We start from the raw sequence: 18,730 nt of genomic DNA on the forward strand, positions 1-18,730 counted from the left end.
TGGGTCGATATGATATGTCAAAACATTTGCATACATGTCTATGGTATCCCAAGATTACATGATATATTAGAATACATGTATAATACAATATAAGTTAGCTAGGATATGATTAATATAGATTTGTTACCAATTTTCACGTAGTTACAACAAGCAAAAATAACCAATCTTGTTTTACCCATAACTTCTTCATTTTAAATCCGTTTTGAGTGAATCAAATTGCTATGGTTTCATATTGAACTTAACTTTATGAATCTATAAAGAAAAAGTATAAGTTTATAGTCGGAATTACAGGGTACAAGTCATTTTTGTAAAGGTAGTCATTTCAGTTGAAAGAACGACGTCTAGATGACCATTTTGGAAAACATACTTCCACTTTGAGTTTAACCATGATTTTTGGATATAGTTTCATGTTCATAAGAAAAATCATTTTCCTAGAAGAACAACTTTTAAATCAAAGTTTATCATAGTTTTTAATTATCCAAACCAAAACAGCCCCCGGTTTCACTACGACGGCGTATATCCGATTTTATGGTGTTCATCGTGTTTCCAGGTTTTAAATCATTAAGTTAGCATATCATATAGATATATAACATGTACTTAGTTGATTTTAAAAGTCAAGTTAGAAGGATTAACTTTTTTTTGCGAACAAGTTTAGAATTAACTAAACTATGTTCTAGTGATTACAAGTTTAAACCTTCGAATAAGATAGCTTTATATGTATGAATCGAATGATGTTATGAACATCATTACTACCTCAAGTTTTCTGGATAAAACCACTAGAAATGAGAAAAATAGATCTAGCTTCAAAGGATCATTGGATGGCTTGAAAGTTCTTGAAACAGAATCATGACACGAAAACAGTTCAAGTAAGATTTTCACTCGAAATAAGATTGTTATAGTTGTAGAAATTGAATCAAAGTTTGAATATGAATATTTCCTTGAATTAGAAAGATAACCTACCGTAAATAACAAAGGTTCCTTGATCTTAGATGATTACTTGGAATGGATTAGAAAGCTTGGAAGTAGACTTGCAAACTTGGAAGTATTCTTGATTTTTATGAAACTATACCTATGGAATTTATGAAGAACACTTAGAACTTGAAGATAGAACTTGAGAGAGATCACTTAGATGAAGAAAATTGAAGGATAAAAGTGTTTGTAGGTATTTTTAGTCGTTGGTATATGGATTAGATATAAAGGATGTGTAATTTTGTTATCATGTAAATAATTCATGAATGATTACTCATATTTTTGTAATTTTATGAGATATTTCATGCTAGTTGCCAAATGATGGTTCCCACATGTGTTAGGTAACTCACATGGGCTACTAAGAGCTGATCATTAGAGTGTATATACCAATAGTACATACATCTAAAAGCTGTGTATTGTACGAGTACGAATACGGGTGCATACGAGTAGAATTGTTGATGAAACTGAACGAGGATGTAATTGTAAGCATTTTTGTTAAGTAGAAGTATTTTGATATGTGTCTTGAAGTCTTTTAAAAGTGTAAGAATACATATCAAAACACAATATGTATATACATTCTAATGGAGTCGTTAAGTCTTCGTTAGTCGTTACATGTAAGTGTTGTTTTGAAACCTTTAAGTTAACGATCTCAATTAATGTTGTTAACCCAATGTTTATTATATCAAATGAGATGTTAAATTATTATATTATCATGATATTATGATGTATGAATATCTCTTAATATGATATATACATTAAAATATCGTTACAACGATAATCGTTACATATAAGTCTCGTTTCGTAATTCTTGGGTTAGTAGTCTTGTTTTTACATATGTAGTTCATTGTTAACACACTTAATGATATATTTAAATATCATTTTATCATGTTAAATATAGTGTATCAATATCTTAATATGATACATATGTATTTAGTAGACGTTATCATAACGATAATCGTTATGTATATCATTTCGAGTTTCTTAACTTAGTAATCTCATTTCTTATGTATATCACACAATGTTAATATAATTAGTGTGATACTTACTCATCATAATCTTATGTCAACCATATATATATGTCTATATATATACCACAACATGTAGTTTTTACAATTTTGTAACGTTCGTGAATCGCCGGTCAACATGGGTGATCAATTGTCTATATGAAACTTATTTCATTTAATCAAGTCTTAACAAGTTTGATTGCTTAACACGTTGAAAACATTTAGTCATGTAAATATCAATCTCAATTAATATATATAAACATGGAAAAATTCGGGTCACTACATATGACTTCGATGCTCGTGGGACAGATTGTGAAGTTGAGGTTTACGATGCGGTTGTTGTTGGTGGTGGTAATGGTACTGTTGATGTTGTTGATGGTGGTACTGGTTATGCTGCTGGTGCTGCTGCTGGCGTTTGTAACTTTTGCACCATATTCTCCAAAGCCACTACCCGAGCGCGAAGCTCGTTGACTTCTTCTATTACACCGGGGTGATTGTCGGTTAGGGCGAGCGGATAAATAAGATCTAGAATTTGGTGTAGTATATAATCGTGATGAGATACTCTGGAAATGAGAGAGAAAATGGTGTTTCGGACAGGTTCGCGGTAAATGCTTCAAGTTATTCGCCAAGAGGGCAACGTGGTAGATGGAAAGGACCGCCTTCTTCTTGTCTCCAATAATTAAGGAGGCTACAAACCCATCTCCAATTCATCCAGAATAGATGATGGCTGATTGGTTGATCCATTCCAGTCACACTGCTTTCGGAGCTTGAGTGGGATCCCATTTCAGAATCTGAGGGACTTGAACTAATGACGAAGTCCATTTCGTACAATTGAATAAAGGATTTTTAGATATGAAATGATTTTTCGGCTATCGGGTGGTATTCTAATTACATAGAATATCTATATATATAAAGCAAAAGGTTTCGTAGATTACGGAGGAATTTAACGATTATGTCAGGCAAAGTTTACAGTAAGAGATACGCTAAAATATGAATTAGCAGATACGCTAAGATATGAATTTTGTCTATACACTATTCATGCAATCAATGCAATAAGATGTGTCTAGACTAAGAATGATAAGTAGGTAATTTCCGACAAAAATGATGAGCAAAACTTTTGACATGCAGACACGGTCGAAGTCCAGACTCACTAATGCATCCTAACGACTATCAGTTTGACACACTAATACAGACCTGGTTCGCTAAGACCACCACTCTGATACCAACTGAAAGGACCCGTTCATATACATTATAAACGATTCACAATAGTTGATTACATCGCGAGGTATTTGACCTCTATATGATACATTTTACAAATATTGCATTCATTTTTAAAAGAATAACTTTCTTTACATCAAAAATTGACGGCATGCATACCATTTCATATTAAATCCTACTATAATTGACTTAATATTAATCTTGATGAACTCAATGACTCAAATGCAACGTCTTTCAAAGTATATCATGAATGACTCCAATTAATATCCTTAAAATGAGCTAATGCACAACGGAAGATTTTTCTTTAATACCTGAGAATAAACATGATTTAAAGTGTCAACCAAAAGGTTGGTGAGTTCATTAGTTTATCATAATCAATCATTTTCGTAATAGTAATAGACCACAAGATTTCAGTTTCCATAAATATCCGTACACTCGCAAGTGTATAAAAGTATTCTAGAAGTTGTTGAGCGCTTCGGTAACCATACTTAACAATTAATGTGGCATATTCCCTTTATTATGAAATCTCCCTACACTATACCAAGTGTAGTAAAAATGAAGTACTATGTAACCGTTTACGATAATAGAGCGACTAGCCCGGTTGGGGTTGTCAAACCCGATAGATCTATCAATAGAATTCGCGCTTACATGATCTTACAACATGTAAATATTAGTTACCAAGCTATTAGGGAAAAATATGCAAAGTGGTACAACTCAACGTAGAATATGTTTTTAGTACTTGTGTCCATTTCATAAAACAGTTATAAAACAGTGCATGTATTCTCAACCCAAAAATATATATAAAAAGGGAGTAATGAAACTCACAATACTGTATTTCGTAGCAATTATGTATATGACGACACTGAACAAGTACAGGGTTTGTCTCGGATTCACGAACCTATATCACATATATATATATTTATTAACATATAATATTGATAAAACAAGTTTATATATTAATTATATAATATTTTTACTTGTTTAAGTTAGTAATTAGTTGTTAGTCTTATTTTAAATCTTATATAGATTTCCTGATTTTAAATAGTCAACTCCCGATAGGTATATCTCATAGTGTGTTCGACTTCTATAGGTGTAAGAGCCATTATTGGAAAGGTATTTGAGTCCTATAACCAGCCATAATTGGCATATGTTCTGAATCGGAGTATAGGTTAGTTAAAATTTCATTTTGTCACAGGTGCGTAAATCTGTCCGCACAGTTCAATAATTCGTCATAGGAAAAGTCCGTAGGCTATGAAAAATAGCTAAACTTAATATTTTTAATTTTCATTCTATATTTTAGTTATTAACATATACACTAACATGTGTTATCAAGGAAAATAGCCCAGGTCTTAGTTAGCATAGGTTTCTAGTAAGATTGATTAAGCATACAACATTAATCTTAGCCAAATCTTTTGGTTCATAAATTATTTGTTACTACATGGTTTTTAATGAATCAAGTTGCTGGAGACTCCTTAATATGTTGTGTTTTCAAAACATAATCGAAAAGTTTTGGTTTCATAGTCGAAGTTAGGCTTATGCCATTAACTTGTAACGGTGGACAGATTCGGATAAAATCTATCATCAGTCAAGTAATGAATTTTTGAGAAATACTTTCACTTCGTCTAAAATCATGAAAAAATTACAGAAATCTTGATTCCTATATATTAACATACATCCAGAGTTATATACTCTAAAACAAAGTTTAAGATAGCTTTTAAATTCGTGTGTCAAAACAGTTTTCAAGAACCGAAAGAGACCAATTGTTGTATATTAAGTTCTAAGGTGTTATACATATATACAAGTTATAAATTCTTATAATAACTTAATATAATGTCATAATACATATAAATAAGTGTTTTTAAAGTCAAGTTAGTAAGGTTACATTAGTTTATAAACATGCATGGTTTCCACCAAAACAAGTTCTAGTGTTTACAAGTTTTATAAACTTATTAGGATAGCAATAGATTAGGAATTTAACAAGAGTTTTAAGAAGTGTTCTACCTTGATTTTGAAGCTAGATGATGAGGAAAATGCTTGGTGATGATCTAGTATAAAGATAGAAGTATTTTTAGAGAGTAATTTGGGGTAAAGAATGAGAAAATGGAATGGAAAAATGGGGTGGTACATATGGACGAATTTTAAGTTAATAATGGAGTCATATGTTGCCAAAATGGTTAGTAAACTTGTGAGTTTTTGTCTCATGACTCATTAACAAGACAAAAGATGCTAGGATCCAAAAATGGGGCTGCTAAGGAGTGTATTTTTCAATAGTTATACATCTATAAGCTGCGTATTAGACGGGTAAAAATACCGTAAAAATACGAATAGAGTTCATGAGGAAATAGAATGCAAATACGAGTATAGCTATCTTTGTTGAATATACTTATGTTAATATATGTATTTAAGTCTTTCAAAAGTGTATTAATACATCTTAATACAATACATATATATTCATTTTAACATAAGGGTTATTACGTCGTTAAATGTTACATATATATATTGTTTTCGAAACCCTTAAGTTAGTAGTCTCAATTTATATATATAAAACCCATTATTAATATACTTAATGAGATACTTAACTATCATATATTAAAGTTAGATATAATCCATATATCCATATATGTACATAAGTATATATATAATACAAGTTATGACGTTTGTGAATCGTCGAACAAATGGTTGGTCAATTGTTTGTATGAAACTCATTTCAAAAGTTTTAAAACTTGTCAAAATTTATTGCTTATCATGTCGGAATAATGTTATCATATAAAGATTAAGTTTAAATTTTGATCGGAAATTTTCGGGTCGTCACAAATGAGGAAGTGAATAATGAGGATGATCTCACGGCCAAGATTGAGGCCGTGCTTGGGAGTTATTCCATGATGTTTACCGGGAAAGTTAAAGAGGTTCTTTAAGAGACGATTGAGGAACAAATAACCGATCTCCTTTGAGATCAAGTAAGTGTGGTGGTAAGGGAAGAGTTCGATAAGAGGTTTCCAAAACCTCAAGGTGAAGAAGGTGTTGATGAGGGCTGCTTAATTTGGGGGTTCCCATAATTGGTGGGTTTAGCTACAAGGACTTTAAGTTCACTAAGCCGCCACTATTTGAGGGGAGTCCTGACCCTCTAAAAAGCACGAGGTGGATATCGGATGTGGAAGGTTATTTCCGGGTATGTGAATGCCCACCCAATAAAAAGACAAGGCTTGCTACTAGCCTAATGAGGGGTGCGACGAAAACTTGGCTAGATGATAAGCTTCTTGTGATGGGTGAGGAGACGTTTGTTAATTTGCCTTGGGATGATTTCAAGGTCCGTTTATTCAAGATTTTTCCAAAATTACTTCATCCTTAACGAAGCTAATCCAGAAGAATGTAAAGTTCGAATGGGGTGATGTGCAAGAGAACAATTTTCAACTATTGAAGAGAAAATTATGTCAAGCTCCAGTGTTAGTGTTACCGGAAGGGGTAGATGATATGGTGGTGTATTGTGATGCCCCGATTAGTGGGCTCAGTTGTGTTCTTATGCAAAGGGATAAAGTGATCGCTTATGCCTCGAGACAATCAAAAGAACACGAGAAGAACTGCCCGACTCATGATCTAGAGTTGACGACGGTGGTTAATGCGTTGAAAATTTGGCGCCACTATCTTTATGGTGTTATGTGTACGATTTTTTTAGATCATAAGAATTTAAAGTACTTCTTTGGTCAACAAGATTTAAACAACCGTCAGCGACGATGGTTGGATTTGTTGAAGGATTATGATCTTGAGATACTTTACCACCCGGGTAAAGCTAATGTAGTTGCGGATGCATTAAGTCGGAAGAACCAAGTTCCGAGTTTGCAAGTGAAATTGTTGCGAATGATACTTTCAAATGATTTTCTCGAGAAACTCGGTGAGGTTCAAATTGAGGCGATGGTTAATCATAGGCGTGAAGAGCGAATTCAAGGACAAACGGAGTTGATTGTCCTAGGTATGCATGGGTTGTTGTGTTTTCAAGGTCGAGTGTGGGTGCCTAAGTTAGGTGGCTACCGTACAGTGCTACTCGATGAGGTACACAAATTGAAATACTCTATTCATCCGGGTGCTACAAAGATGTATCTTGACTTGAAGAAATAGTATTGGTGGCCCGATATGAAGCGTGATATGGTTAAGTACGTCGAGCAATGTGTTACTTGCTTGCAAGTTAAGGCTGAGCATCAGAAGCCGTATGGGATGGTGCAACCATTAGAGATCCCGAAGTGGAAGTGGGAGCATCTTACCATGGATTTTATTACGAAGTTGCCAAAAACGGCGAAAACCCAATATGATACAATTTGCGTAATCGTTGATCGATTGACGAAAAGTACCTTGTTCCTTCCTATACGCGAGGCGATTTCTTCAGAGATGTTGGCAAGGTTGTTCATTAAAGAGGTGATTTCAAGATACGGGGTACCGGTGTCTATTGTTTCGGATCAAGATACGTGTTTTACTTCTCGATTTTGGGCTAAGTTTCATACTGAAATGGGTACTCAGGTGAAATTGAGCACTGCTTTTCATCCTCGAACGGACAGTCAAAGCGAGAGGACCATCCAAACCTTGGAGGATATGCTTCAAGAGTGTGTGATCGACTTTGGTGGAAGTTGGGATGAGCATTTGCCATTAGTGGAATTCTCGTACAACAATAGCTACCATGCTAGTATTTGAATGCCACCGTATGAGATGCTTTATGGGTGACGATGTCGAACCCCGATTTGTTGGGGCGAGGTGGGACAAAAAGAAGTTGGTGGTACTGAAGTGGTTCTTGAGATGAACCAAAAGATTGATGTGATTCGTGCTAGCCTCAAGGCGGCACAAGATCGACAAAAGTCATATGCGGATAAGCGTAGGCAACCGATTGAATTTAATGAAGGTGATATGGTGATGCTTAAGGTGTCACCATGGAAGCGTGTGATTAGGTTTCGAAAGAGGGGAAACCTCGCTCCTCAGTTTATTGGACCTTTTAAAGTATTGGCTCATGTTGGTGAAGTTGCGTATCGTTTAGAGTTACCTGAAGAGCTTCCGAGAATTCATAACACATTACATGTTTTCTATCTTCGCAAGTGTCTTGCGGATGACTCGATGTGGGTACCGTTGAACGAGATTATATTAAACAATAAACTAGAGTACGTAGAAGAGCCGGTTGCTATCCTTGATGAAAAGGATAAAGAGATTCATAATAAGAGAATTCGGACTTACAAGGTGCAATGGCGTCACCGAAAGGGGTCCGAATGTACTTGGGAGTCCAAGGAATTTGTGATGGAATTTTTACCTTCATTACATGCGGCTTGGATCGCGGGGACGCGACCCGGTCTAAGTGGGGGAGAGTTGTAACGATCCAAAAATTTAAAGGAAAACCACTAGGATCGCCTTTCCTGGATGGGGAAAAGTTGGTTCTTTTATTTAAATTGTGAAATAAATGAGAGGGGCTTTTTGGTAATTTATGATGTCGGTTTTGGAGGCTAAATGAGCATATGCTACCCCCAGCCACTCATTCTTCTTCTTCCTTAAAACGCACACAAACTAGAGTGAGAAAGTTATAGTGAGAGAGAGCTTGAATTGAAAGGGAAGAAGGGATTCTCACTAAGGTGCAAGTAGTAATCTTGTTCATCTTGCTTTTAGCTACGAGGTGATACTAGTGGTGAGTCCTAACTTCGATTTTTTTCAATTTGCGGTTGGGGTTTGGGATTGCATGTTATTGATTTAGCTCATCTAGCTCACAAATGGGTGTTTGGAGCTAGTATGGGTGTTGATTGACCCTTGTTGGTGGGTTTTGGGTTGGAAAACGGTTAGTCATTTGTAGACTTGCAATTTGGGCATAATCACAAGTATTGGTGGCTTTGTTGGTGAATGGAACCCAAATGGGTGTTCTTGGTAGTTGATTTTGGGTGTAAACCCTAATTGAGTCAAAATGGGTCAATCGGTCAAATTAGGTCATGAAGTGCTTTTAACCCTTGACCATAAGAGGTATTGGGTTGAGTTTGGGACCAAAACACTAGTTTTTAGTGATTTGGGGGTATTGGGTCTTGTTTGACCTAGTTGGTGTTCTGGGTGCAATTTGGGTCAAAGTTGCACTTGTGGGTTTCGGGTCAAGCTACTAGTGTTCATAGCTTGATGTTGTGTGATTTATGCTAGGTAACTTGCTTTTGGAGCAATCTTGAAGTCCTAGCTTGGTTTTGAATCATCTAATTTTCAAGGTGAGTGGAGTATTTATATATGCATGTATATAAGTTGTTTACTTGCGGGGATTAGTGGCGAGTACTATCCAATTGTGAAGGAATTTACTCTTTGTTGGCCACTTGGTGCATTGTGGTGAGTGATGTGTCTAATTATGACTCACTCTTTGTTGGCCACATTGTGTTTGGGGAAAGCGGTGAGTGTGATTACTTTGAAGTCCACTCTTTGTTGGCCACTTGTGAGGATGCGGGAAGTGTTACCAATTGAGACCACACTTTTCATTGACCACATTCGGGTGTACATGGTGGTGCTATCCGGGAGGCATCTTTATTGGCCTCGTACACGGGTTGTTGGTGCTATTCATTTGATGATTAGCACATTTGGGAATGATTAACCATTTTTGCGTTTGTATGATATATTTCGGTAGTGTAGCGTGTTATATTCTTGTTTATGTAATTTAACATGCTAGCTTGTACTCGGTTGTGTATGATTGCTTAAGTGATGCTATCTTGTATGCGGTTATGTGTAGGTGGCACAAGTAAGTAATTTATGTATGTATACATATAAGTATTGCACTCACTAAGCATTGTAGCTTACTCCTTTCGTTGTTTACTTTTTAGATTGTGGTGCATCGAAGGACAAGGGTAAAAGTTTGGCCTAGCTTGCTTGTGGTGAATTTTTGGAAGGCACTTTCGACAAAGGACCTGACGGCCATGCTCAATAAGGGGTCATTTTGATTAAAACGATTTAGTTAAACTCATGGGTCGTGTTGTTGCAATAATGTTATGTTGTGGTTTGTAAGACTTAAACATGGAACAAATGTATTTTGAGTCATTTGATCTTGTACTTGGGTTCTTTGAATGTGAAATTGTGTTTGGGTGTTGAACTGGCATGACACTTAGTCAAAATTTCGAAACTGCACCACCCAGGTACAGAAGCGCCGGTCCTATGGAAAAACCGCCGCTCCTGGATAGTTTTTGGTGGTCTTTTTGGTCAGTGGGTAGAAGCGCCGCTTTTGGTGACAAGAGCCCATCCTGAGTTACAAAACACCGACACCTGATTTTGGTGCGCCGCTCCTGTCCCCTTTAATTTTTTTTTTTGAGTTTTTAATTAATGGGTTGGAGTCGTTTCATCGTAGCGCCGTTTTGTAGTTATCTTGCGAAAATGGGCCAAATCTGCAATTGAAAATATTTTGGAAAATTCTCCACAAAATATTGTCTGATTTTGTGGAGAATGTAATGACTTCAAATATGTGTTTTGCGGCCATTAATTATCATCAAAACGAAACTACAGTCTCATATATTCACATATAATATGAAATTTAGAAACAAAAATAAAAATAAGGCTATGAATCTAGAGAAATAAAAAAGCAACTAAAAATACTCGAACAATAAAACCAAGACGTTATAAAAGCAGCAATGCTTTGTATCTAGTGGTGAGATAGTAGCCCCAACATGACCCTCGATGTATCAAAATACAATATTAAATAAAAACAACTATCATGGTGGTATATAAACTGACAAAACAATTCACATGTGAAGGTATTTATTTATCCTAAGATCTAAAAGTGCAAAATTCACCTTTAAAAATAGTAAAATGTCATTTTCGGAATCTTAACTGCTTCGAACAGGAGAAAGCCTTAAGGAAGTCTTGCTCGTAGCGCCGTTTTCTAGTTAATTTGTGAAAATGGGCCTAATCTGCAATTTATTTATTTATTTTTTGTAAAATTCTCCACAAAACTTTGCTCAATTTTGTGGGGAATGTATTGACTTAAAATATTCATTTTGCACCCATTAATTATCATCAAAACAAAACTACACTATCATATATTCGCATTCAATATGAAATTTAGAAACAAAATCAAAAATAAGGTTACGAATCTAGAGAAATAAAAAAGCGGCTTAAAATACTCGAACAATAAAACAAAAATGTTATAAAATCAACACTGTTTTGTAGCTAGTGGTGAGATAGTAGCATCAACATGATTCTCGATGCACCCACATACAATATTAAATAAAAACAAGTATCATAGTGGTATTTAAACAGGCACAACAATTCACATGTGAAGCTATTACTTATCCTAAGATCCAAAAGTGCAAAACTCATCTTTAAAAATAGTAAATGTCATTTTCGGTATCTAAACTGCTTCGAACGGGGGAAAGCCTTACGAAAGTCTTTCTCGTATCGCCGTTTTCTAGTTATCTTACGAAAATGGGCCTAATCTGCAACTGAAAATAGTTTGGAAAATTCTCCACAAAATTTGGCCCGATTTTGTGAGGAATATAGTGATTTCAAATATGTGTTTTGCGACCATTAATTATAATCAAAACAAAACTACACTCTCATATATTCGCATTTAATATGAAATTTAGAAACAAAAACGAAAATAAGGTTATGAATCTAGAGAAATAAAAAAGCGGCTAAAAATACTCTAACAATAAACCAAGACGTTATAAAAGCAGCAACGTTTTGTAGCTAGTGGTGAGATAGTAGCCCCAACATGAACCTCGATGTGCCTAAATACAATATTAAATAAAAACAAGTATCATAGTGGTATATAAATAGACACAACAATTCACATGTGAAGGTATTTATTTATCCTAAGATCTAAAAGTGAAAAATTTACCTTTAAAAATAGTAAAATATTATTTTCGGAATCCTAACTGCTTCGAACGGGGGAAAGCATTAAGGAAGTCTTGCTCGTAGCACCGTTTTTTAGTTAATTTGCGAAAATGGGCATAATATGCAATTGGTTTTTTTTTTGTAAAATTCTCTACAAAATTTTGCTCAATTTTGTGGGGAATGTAGTGACTTCAAATATGCATTAAGTGGCCATTACTTATCCACCACAAAATTTGCATTCAATATGAAATTTAGAAACAAAAACAAAAATAAGGTTATAAATCTAGAGATATAAAAAAGCTGTTTAAAATACACTAACTATAAAACCAAGACGCTATATAAGCAACAATGTTTTGTTGCTAGTGGTGAGATAGTAGCCCCAACATGATTTTCGATGCACTCGAATGCAATATTAAATAAAAAAAGTATCATAGTGGTATTTAAACAGGCACAACAATTCACATGTGAAGGTATTACTTATCCTAAGATCTAAAAGTGCAACATTCTCCTTTAAAAATAGTAACATGTCATTTTCGGCATCTAAACTGCTTCGAACGGGGAAACCTTAAGGAAATCTTGCTCGTAGCGCAGCTTTCTAGTTATCTTGCGAAAATGGGTCTAATCTGCAATTGAATATATTTTAGAAAATTCTTCACAAAATTTTGCCCGATTTTGTGGGGAATGTAGTGACTTCAATATGTGTTTTGCGGCCATTAGTTATCATCAAAACAAAACAACGCTCTCATATTTTCTCATTTAATATGAAATTTGGAAACAAAAACAAAAATAAGGTTATGAATCTAGTGAAATAAAAAAGCGGCTAAAAATACTCGAACAATAAAACCAACAGGTTATAAAAGCAACCACGTTTTTTGGTTAGTGGTTAGATAGCAGCCCCAACATGACCCTCGATGTACCTAAATACAATATTAAATAAAAACAAGTATCATAGTGGTATATAAACTGTCATAACCCGTCCTTAACCATAAGAACGTGTTAGATAACGTATGATTTCATTGCGAGGTATTGACCTCTATATGCGACATTTTTAAAAAGGAAAACTGCATATATTATACATTACAAACCAAACCATTATTTTTGTTACAAGCTTTAGACAATAAAAAGATGATTATCGTTTAACGATAATCTTCGACTTACAAACTTTACAAATGATAATAACAACACGATTTCTAGCATATTTTACAACACACGTCCTCGGATATGCAGTTTTATTTTTGACACAAATATGAGTACGCATGATCCTGCTTAGATTCAACATAATGCAGCGGAAGCTTTAATTATCACCTGAGAATAAACATGTTTAAAAACGTCAACATAAAGTTGGTGAGATATAGGTTTAGTGCGCAGCAATATATATATATAGACCACAAGATTTCGTATATAAACATTTCAATAAAAATATTCTAAGTGGTTGAGCACTTGGTAACCATACTTAACATTTTCACGTCGCATATTCCCTTTAATATGAAATCTTACTACACCGTACCAAGTGTAGTCACAAAACGAAGTACTGTGCAACCGTTGAATACTGGTCGTCCAGTCCGGTTGGGGTTGTCAGGCCCGATAGATCTATCAACAGGATTCGCGTTTACAATACCACTGTAAATATTAGTTACCAAGCTACAGGGAAGTATGCCAGTGGTACAACTCAACGTAGAATATATTTTTCAGTTACTTGTGTCCATAACGTAAAACATAAAATACATGTATTCTCATCCCGAAATATTTAGAGTTTAAAAGTGGGACTATATACTCACTCTTGTCTTGATGATATATATAATTTGACTCGGTCTTCCGGTTGATATCACAAACCTATCCATATATAATATATCAATATGTTTTCATTTTAAAACAAACGTTATATATATATATACTTGTTATACTTTTAATATTTTGAATATTTCCTTAGTCCGTAGTTAGCATTCCGATGTTAGTAATTCAATTTTTAATGGTTCATTTTTAGATGTTTAATATACCCGTAATGAAATAAATAAAACCCCCAACGAAATCAATAAAACTCCATCGTATATGTGTTGGTCGAGATTAATCTTGACCCATGGTACCGGTGTTGTCAAATGACGTGTTGCGTACATAAAGTACCGGTGTTGTCAAATGACGTGTTGCGTACAAACATGGGATCTTATGATTAATCTTCTCGTATTGTTTACGGGTGATCCTGAACCATATAAAATTGAATTATAAGTACATATATATAAAATATCATGTTATCTTAGAAATATGTGATTTATATCATTTTTTTCCAATTGATCCCGTAGTTGAAATGATCTAGGATAACCAATTTTGTTTCGGTCATAGTTTCTTCGTTACAAATCCGTTTTCGTTGATTCAAATTGCCATCTTCTTGGATCGAGTTCTTCTTTAAGACTATGAACTGTAAATACCTTGGTTTGTATTCAAAATCATACGGCATAAGTGAAACATTAGTGAAACATATGAAGTTAAACATTTTTGTTACAACAAAATCATTTAATGACCATTTTTCTAAAAATTCTTATATTTTGAAAAACCAAGTTTTACCTTGTTAAATTAGCATATACATAAGTTATATTACAGGTCTTGAAGTATTTTAAAAGTTAAGTTAGAAGGATCTATTTAGTTTGCAAACAAGTTTGAAAACATTCAAACTATGTTCTTGTTGTTAAACTTTTGTACCACAAAATAAGATAGCTATATATATATGAATCGAATAAGGTTATGAACATAGTTACTACCTCAAGTTCCTTGGATAAGTTTGCTGTAAAAGAGGAGTAAGAAGCTAGAATCAAAAGGGTGATAGAAGTGGATGAAAGATTGGAAGTAAGTTGGTGTTCTTGGAGGGTTTTCTTGAAGTGTTTTTGTATGGTTTTTGTATGGTGTTTTAGTATGGTTTTTGAAGCTAGATCTTTATGGAACTTTGCTGGATTGTTATGGAGTTTAGAGAGTAAGAAAGAGTGTGTGTTTTTAGTTAAGAGATTGAAGTAAAAATGAATCAAAAATGATGATACATATATACTCCTAAAAATGTGATCTTTAAGGATAACATGACAAAATTTTAGTTTGTATTTTTGTAATTAGTCAAGTAATCATCCAAAAGTAATTACCTAGCTCTAAGGGCATGAATAATGGCTGGTTAGGTGGTGATTTTGATGTGTATTTACTATTAGTAAATACGTATAGGAGCTAGGTATGATACGAGTACAAATACTCTAGGTATACGTATAGAAATTTTGTGAAAAATGAAATGAGGATTCAAATATAGCTATCTTTTGTGAATACACTTATATGATTTTATGTATTTAAGTTCTTAAAAGTGATTAAATACATTACTTATACAATATATGTATAAACATTATATATCTTAAGTATTTATGTCAAATAACGTTACGTATAGTTATCGTTTTGAAAACTTAAGTTAGTAGTTTCAAAATACACATATAACTTGTTGTTATTAATATAAAATGAGGTATTAAAACATTCCTTAATCATGTTAAATATGTATATATACATATATATACACAAACGTATAATTATCATATATTGTATGGTTCGTGATATCATCGGTCAAACTAGACGGTCAAACGTTGTGTAAAACTCTTTTCGGAAATATCAGTCTCGACAATTTGGATTGCTTATCATGTTGGCAAGGTTTAATTTATGTAAATATTAATCTTATAAGTATAGAATGATCGAAAAAGTGCGGGTCGTTACATTACCTCCCCGTTAAATAAATTTCGTCCCGAAATTTTAAAATTGTACCTATTTTGCGTTATCGAGAAACAAGTGCGGATACTTTCGTTTCATCTGATCCTCTCGTTCCCAAGTAAACTCAGGACCTCTTCTAGCATTCCAACGAACCTTAACAATCGGTATATTGCTCTGTTTGAGTTGTTTAACTTCACGGTCCATGATTTCGATTGGTTCTTCGACGAATTGTAGTTTCTCGTCGACATGGATTTCTTCAAGAGGAATGGTGAGGTCTTCCTTTGCAAGACACTTCTTAAGGTTTGAGACGTGAAAGGTATTATGTACTCCGGCGAGTTGTTGCGGTAACTCGAGTTGATAAGCTACCGGTCCAATGCGTTCGATGATCTTGAACGGGCCTACGTACCTTGGGTTTAGTTTACCCCTTTTGCCGAAACGTATCACACCTTTCCAAGGTGACACCTTTAGCATAACCATGTCCCCGACCTGAAACTCTAATGGTTTCCTTCGGACATCGGCGTAGCTCTTTTGGCGACTACGGGCTGTTTTCAATCTCTCCTTGATTTGCACTATCTTCTCAGTCGTTTCATGTATGATCTCGGGACCAGTTAAATGTCGATCTCCTACTTCATTCCAACAGATAGGAGATCTACACTTCCTTCCGTACAATGCTTCGAATGGCGCAGCTCCAATGCTCGCATGATAACTATTATTATACGAGAATTCTGCTAACGGTAGATATTTATCCCATCCGTTTCCAAAATCGATCACACATGCCCTGAGCATGTCTTCGAGATTCTGAATCGTTCTTTCACTCTGTCCATCGGTTTGTGGATGATATGCGGTACTCATATCCAACCGAGTTCCTAGTGCCTCCTGTAGTGATTGCCAGAATTTTGAGGTAAATCTACTATCACGATCGGATATAATGGAAATAGGTATTCCATGCCTTGAAACAACTTCCTTTATATACAATCGTAATAGTTTCTCCATTCTATCCGTTTCCTTTATAGGCAAGAAATGTGCAGACTTGGTGAGACGATCAACAATCACCCAAATGGTGTCGTATCCCCAGGCAGTCTTTGGTAACTTCGTGATGAAATCCATGGTAATACCGTCCCATTTCCATTCTGGAATTTCTGGTTGTTGAAGTAACCCTGACGGCTTCTGGTGTTCTGCTTTAACCTTGGAACAAGTTAAACACTCCCCAACATATGTTGCAACGTCTGTTTTTAAATTAGGCCACCAATAATGCGTCTTAAGATCTTGGTACATCTTTCCAACTCCAGGATGTATCGAATATCTTGTCTTATGTGCCTCGTTCAATATCAACTTCCTTAATCCACCCAACTTCGGTACCCAAATACGATTTGCAAAATATCGAATTCCATCTTCCCGCATAACGAGTTGCTTCTCATACTTCTTCATTATTTCATTTCCTATATTTTCTTTAGTAAGTGCTTCTCGTTGAACTTCTTTGATTTGTGAGTTGAGATTTAGGCGAATTTTTATATTCATTGCTCGAACTCGAATTGGTTCTCGTTCCTTTCTGCTTAAAGCATCGGCCACCACGTTCGCCTTTCCGGGATGATAACGAATTTCACAATCATAGTCGTTTATTAACTCGACCCACCTACGTTGCCTCATGTTCAATTGTTTCTGATCAAAAATATGTTGAAGGCTTTTATGATCAGTAAACACAGTGAATTTAACCCCATACAAGTAGTGTCTCCACATCTTCAATGCAAACACGACTGCTCCCAATTCTAGATCATGCGTCGTATAATTTCGCTCGTGAATCTTCAATTGTCGGGATGCGAATGCAATAACTTTCTTCCGTTGCATAAGAACACAACCAAAACCTTGTCGCGAAGCGTCACAATATATTTCAAAATCATCGTTCCCTTCAGGTAACGATAAAATAGGCGCCGTAGTTAACTTCTTCTTCAATAATTGAAATGCATTCTCCTGCTCCGAGGTCCATTCATATTTCTTCCCTTTTCTAAACACTTTTTGGCTTTCAAACAGCTAATGAGTTTTAGCTTTGAATCACCCTTCTCTCCGTAAATCATCACCGGCATTTTATCCTTACCAGGAATACGAATTGCCTTCTTGGCACAAACAACTTCCGCTCCTACTTTGGACATCCAGTCCATGCCGACTATTACATCAAAACTTCCTAATTCTACGGGTATCAAATCAATCTTAAATGTTTCTCCGGCTAAATTTATCTTATAATCACGACAAATTTTATCGGCTTTAATTAGTTTACCATTAGCTAACTCAATCATGTACTTAGCATCTAGAGGTAATGATGAACAATTCAATTTAGTGTAAAAATTTATACACACGTAACTTCTATCGGCGCCAGTATCAAATAAAATAGATGCTGATAAGTTATTAATGGTAAACGTACCCGTAACAAGCTCCGGGTCTTCCCGTGCCTCTCTAGCATTAATAACAAACGCTCTTCCACGTGCAGGTCCGCCATTCTGATTCGGGCACTGACTCTTATAGTGACCTTGTTTTCCACAACCAAAACAAGTAATGGTAGCCAAAGCAGTTCTATTTGCGTTGGTGGCAGGAGTCTTGTTACCATTTGCATTTGTAACGAGAGCCTTACAATCTTCAGCAAGATGTCCCTGTCGATTGCATTTGGTGCACAACACACTACAGTAACCAAAGTGATGTTTGTGACAACGGTTGCATAAAGGACTTTGTCCTTTATAACCAAAACCTGAACCACTACTCGCACCTTTTGTGGTTTCTTGTTTCTTATAAGGTTGTTGTTGGTTACCTCGATCATAACTTCCATTCCACTTTTTCTTGTTTCCCAATACCTTCACCTCAGTATTGAATGCTTTCTTGTCCAAAATGACCTGATCCATTAACTCGTTCGCCATGGTTATAGCTTCATGAATTGTCTTAGGTTTCGACGCCGTAACGTTTGCCTTGACCTTCTTGGGCAAACCACCTTTGTACATTTCAATCTTCCGTGCTTCGGT

Source organism: Rutidosis leptorrhynchoides, chromosome 1 (assembly GCF_046630445.1).
Source record: "Rutidosis leptorrhynchoides isolate AG116_Rl617_1_P2 chromosome 1, CSIRO_AGI_Rlap_v1, whole genome shotgun sequence".
In the NCBI taxonomy this organism is placed as follows: domain Eukaryota; kingdom Viridiplantae; phylum Streptophyta; class Magnoliopsida; order Asterales; family Asteraceae; genus Rutidosis; species Rutidosis leptorrhynchoides.